General features: G+C 47.1%; 1 non-coding gene across 1 annotated transcript; it reads right to left on the reverse strand.

Annotated features, from left to right (window-relative positions):
• Positions 1 to 1,291: 1,291 nt before the first annotated feature.
• On the reverse strand, positions 1,292 to 1,365 carry TRNAI-AAU. Its single transcript has one exon. It is a non-coding gene; the product is annotated as a tRNA-Ile (tRNA).
• Between the last annotated feature and the right edge of the window lie 4,033 nt (positions 1,366 to 5,398).

Below are 5,398 nucleotides of genomic sequence, written 5' to 3' on the forward strand. Positions count from 1 at the left end.
TGTTCAGCCGACCGAGGACTTTTGCTGCAGACTGAGTACTTGCCCCCTGGTGTGTGGTCTTGAACTCCTACTTATTGAAGTCAGACCTCAGCAAGCATGTGAGGAAAGAATGAGTGATTTAGTTGATGCTCTCACCAGAGATTTTTCGAAAAGGCCAGAGCCTCTGGTGGACCTGGAGATAAAATAGCATCGGCCCAGAAAAAACTGGCTATATTAAACTAAACTGACCTTGCCTGAAGGTTTGAACTATGAGTGAGAAATTTCTCCCGCAGCCCTCTGGCTGCCACATGCAGAACTAGAGGAAGGCTTGCATGTTGCTATGGTTTTGGTAGGTATGTCACTGACTGATATTTCAAATCCCAGCAGGGTCACCCATGGTGGCCAGGTTCCAGTAGGGCTTCTAGATTAAGACTAGGAAGAAAAACCAGGTGAGCTCCTTCTGAAAATCAGCCAGTGAAAAGCTTATGAATCACACTAGAACAGTGTCCAGTATAGTGTTGGGAGATGAGCCCCTAGGTTGGGGGGCACGCAAAATACACTGGGCTCCAGCACACCAACCAGCTAAAGACGGTGTGCGACCAGGCAAGGTTTCATCTGCTGGAGGTGGGCGAGTGGGAGCCAACTGGACAGCTAAGGACAAAACTCTCTGGGAAGTAAAAAGGAGCCAGAGGAGGTTTCCAGATGCTGCCACAAGCAGAAATCTTATTTGAAAAGATGGCAGTCTGGTTAGTCTGTGACTCTGTGGGTAGGGGTTTGTTTACAGTTTTGCTTCCTGCCTCACATGCTGGGATAGGGGCTCTCAATAAGTATTGATGGAATGAATGAATGAATTCCAGACCCGTATTTTCAACTTGAAAAACCCCATGAAAACTGGGGTCCTGCTAGTGGACCCTCAGAATGCGTCTTCATCTGGGTAGACCTCCGGGCAACCCTCTGCCTCAGGAAACAGGAGGACGGTTTATTCATGTCCGTTCGGGGGGCTGCGTTCCTTTTAAAACGATTTCTCATTCTTGCGGGAGTGTGCGTAGGTTTTTGAAGGCCGATCCTGTGGCATTCTGCAAAAAGGCCGTCGGTCGGCTGCAGGCCTGGTGACAGGAGATTGTTCGCAAACTGGCGGGGCAGCATCCCGCCATCTCTCTCTCGCCCGCCTCCTAGAACCAGCTCGGAGAGGAGTCTAGAACGATCCACTATTATCTTCTTACTGTCTTCTTTCTCCACGCGGCTCACGACCCTCAAAAAGCATGTTTTTCAAAATAGTAGCAGAGAAAAAAAAGAAGAAAATGAAGACCTGTGGCCCGTACGGGGATCGAACCCGCGACCTTGGCGTTATTAGCACCACGCTCTAACCAACTGAGCTAACCGGCCACCTGGTAGTCGAGCGCCGCCACAGTGCCTACGAGGTTCGCTGTGTCTCACGCCACATCCCGGCGCCACCCCTGTTGTCGAGCTCCTTGGCTGGAGTCTGAAACAGACCCCGGAGGCTTCCAGAAGGGAGCGGCTTCCTACAGTGAATCCGGGGTTTTCGCCAGGAGAATGCAGGTGGGAAGCTTAGCTCCGCAGTAAGACTGTTTTCAAATATTCCATTCTCAACGCCATATATATATATATATGTATGTATATATGTATAGCCAACCGATAAAAACGGCTGCTGGAGTCTTCTGACTAGATAGGGTGGCTAGTAAAACACATGTCTGTGATGCATTGCAATCTTGCTAAAAATGATTTTTTATCTTGCTTATGGAGCTTAATAGTCCATCATAATCCTATCTCCAAGTAAGTGCAAATGTCATTTTAAATGATTCTGTTATGTTTCTCACATTAAGGACCCTTCTTTCACGTCTGGCAAATGTATTTATCTTGCTCTCTTATGTTAACTTTTAAATTATGGGAATTATGCCATTATTTTGCATAACGCAATTAATAAAAGTCTCTTAATAGCATCTAATGTCCAATTCGTATTCAAACCGGTTCTCCTTGGGGCTGCTGTGTGTGGCCATGTGGACCGATTGCAGTTTGTAAGCTCAGGAATACAGCGGAGGTGCCTGCGGGGCTGTTTCCGAATCCCACGGGAATTGCGGAGGGTTCATTCACTCAACGGCTATTGGCCTCTAAGCGCAGAGCGAGACAAAACAAAAAGAAAACCCACTGCCATCCAGTCAATGCTGACTCATAGCGACCCCCATAGGGTCTCCGAGGCCGGCAATCTTTGCGGAAGTTGACTGCGCAGTCTTGCTTGCGCTGAGTGGCTGGTGGATTTGAGCAGAGCTACCTAGCAGCCACTCCTCGATGGCAAATAACAACAGACAGAGGGACCGAATCATCGCCTCTAGAGCTGTGACCCCCGTAACGGCGCTTAGTCACGACGTTTCTTTTTCTCGGCCCTTGCAGGGTAGGAGGCGAGGAGGTGATCAATCAATGTCGGTTGAAGGAAGCCGGCTTAGCTCACCCTTTGCTTGGCGGTGGAGCCAGAGTGGACCGGGCCACACGCGAGCTGCCCGAGGCGCAGTGACCGAGCAGGGCCGCTAGGGGGCACCCGGGATCCACGCAGACTCGTGCTGATGCGGCGCAGGGGCTGCAAAGAACACGACTTCCGCCGCTCCGGCTTCTGGACTGGAGCGCGCGCCCCGCAGAGGAGCCTGCTGGGTGGGTGAAGCAGGTTTGGCCGGGCTAGGCTTTCCACGGAGCTCTCCCGTACGTCACAGCTCTTCCAAGACAAACCCTGTACATACATAGTTCATCCATTGAGTTAGAAAAGAAGTATTACCAGAATTAAACAGCACAGAAGTTGTCGTTTGATTTTTAAACGTCTGAGGGGGGCTTTTGTGTGTGCAGGTACGTTGGGTTTTTAATGAATAGTTATTTTTCTTTAGACTTGATTTATAAAATGTGTCATTGTGTTTATAAATTAGAACCTTTGGTATGAAAATAAAAAACATACTTTTATTTTTTCTCTGATTAAAGTTTTAACTTGACGTGTAACACACGAAATTCGTCTAAACAATACCCTGGCTTGTAAATTAAATATTTCTGATTTTAATACATCTGATTTTCTTAAACTCTTCAAACATTCAAAGAAGGTGTCTTCCTTTCTAATTTCCTTTACAAAATTACTTTTTTATACTTGTTATGTGCCATCAAGTCCTTGGGTTGCCGAGGCAGTATTGGAAGTAGATTACCCAACCTGCCTTCGGAGGAGTGGCTGGTGGGTTTGAACCACTAGCCTTCTGGTTAGCAGTCAAGTATACTTAGAAAAGTTAAAAGCCAAATAACACAAAAGGCTTATAAGAAGATACCGTTCCTCTCCTCCATGGCCTCCCCATTGCCACTCACCCAGAGGCAACCAGTTGAACTTTTAAAGCCAGTTATTTTTTTTTTTTCACTCCCATATAGTTCAGTGATATGTTTATATTGCTCTTTCTTGATTCTTTTCCAATTTGAGACTTTAGCTACCAACTACGTTCTGTACCAAATGAGGAAGGTGCTTTTACCCACATATCCCCAACACACACACTTCCCTCCACCGTCATGCTAAAACAATGCTATCAAGTTTTAGTTACATCAGTTTTCAGTATTTATCTTGTAATGACTGCATACATTTTGTTCTCAAGTGAGCCTCCAACCGTCTTTTCACGTTTGAAAATGGTTTCTCTCTGGGCCCTGGTGCGCACAGAGAGAGCAAGACCCTTACTACACTGGAGCAAAATTGCGGCCAGTCAAGTCCGGGGAAAAAAGGGAACAAAGGGAAAAGAAGTAGCAATGAGCTCTTTAATTGTACAATGTGTACTGTGTGGAAACTGTTAGACAATACAAAGGCAAATAAAACAGACAGAAGGATTTTTCAGATGCTGCTTTTAATTTGCTACGGTGAACCAGTTGGTGCTAGGGATTTTACAAAAACCGCCTTCCTTAGAGCAGTACGTTGATCGCAAAGCTTCTTTGTCCCATTTGGACATAACACAGATGCAACAGAGAGCCATCGGGAGGGAGCTGCGAGCTGCAGATTTGGCTCTGAGCCCAGGGTGACCACCAGCCAATGCAGTGACCTTGGCAAACCCGTTGACCTCTCTGGGTCTCCAACAGCAGACCTTGCAGCTTCTGCAACTCGACTTAGCCAGCTTTTCCTCTCATTGCCTGTTGAATTCTTCCCTCTTAAGGGTTAACCATCACCCTCTGTCGATTTGTCATACTTTGTTTGGTGTTTTGAGTGTTGTTACAGTGCTTTATTTCAAAGACCAGCAGGGTCACCCCGTAGGCTAGGAAGAAAGGGCTGATGATGTACTCCCCAAAATTAGCCAAGAAAAACCCTGTGGGTCACAACGGAACATTGTCTGATCCAGTGCTGGGAGATGAACGCCCTAGACTGGAAAACCGAAAGCCAAGCCCACCGTCATGGAGTGGACTCCGACTCACAGCAACCCTACAGATCAGAGGAGAACTGTGCCACAGGGTTTCCAAGGCTGTCATCTTTGAAAGCCGACTGCCACATCTTTCTCCCTCGGAGTGGCTAGTGGGTTTAAACTGCTGACCTTTTGGTTAGCAGCTGAGTGCATTAACCACTGCATCACCGCAGTTCCTCCCTAGGTTGTAAGGCACTTGAAATGCACAGAGGCCCTAACAATGGATTCAAGCAGACAACGTTGGTAAAGATGCCACCAGACCGGGCAGCTTTGTTGGGACATGGAGTCACCATGGGTGGGAACAAACTGGACAGCAACTAACAACAACAATCAAAGGTTAGAGCTTGTCCTGGAACCTCAATAACCCCTGACTCATAGTGATCCCCCCGTGGTTTCCAAGGCTGTGAATCTTCTTCCTCCCATGGAGCAGCTGGTGGGTTTGAACCACCAATCTTCTGGCTAGCAGCCAAATGCTTTCCCAACCACACCACTGGAATGCCTTGGATCCTCAATAGTCCTATAAAATCTGGCTCAACCCACATCAGGGAGGAAAGAGAGCAGCTAACAGTCTTCTTGGTTATTCAGCAAATATTTAGCAAAAACCAATCTCACTGCCATCGAGTCTATTAGGACTGACAGTGACCCCCGTTGGGTTTCTGAGGTGGTACATCTTTACAGAAGTAGATTGCCCCATCTTCCTTCCTCGGAGTGGCTGGTGGGTTTGAACCTCCAACCTTCTAGTTAGCAGTCAGTGCCTTAGACACTGTACCACTGTATGCCAGGCTCTGTGTTAGACTCTGGGCACAAATCAACCAACATTTGCACAGTGCTTCACAGATATCCTGTTTAATCTTCACTATGGCCCCTCGTTTCTTTGCTATTCATAAGGTTTTCCCTGGCCAATGCCATATGCAAATTCAACTTGAAGTTAAAGACAATTAAAACAAGTCCAAGAGAGCCAAAATATGATCTTGAATATATCCCTCCTGAATTTAGAGATC

The sequence above is a fragment of the Orycteropus afer genome, unplaced genomic scaffold, assembly GCF_000298275.1.
Source record: "Orycteropus afer afer isolate SDZICR_OR568_19922 unplaced genomic scaffold, OryAfe1.0 scaffold00371, whole genome shotgun sequence".
Classification (NCBI taxonomy): Eukaryota; Metazoa; Chordata; class Mammalia; order Tubulidentata; family Orycteropodidae; genus Orycteropus; species Orycteropus afer.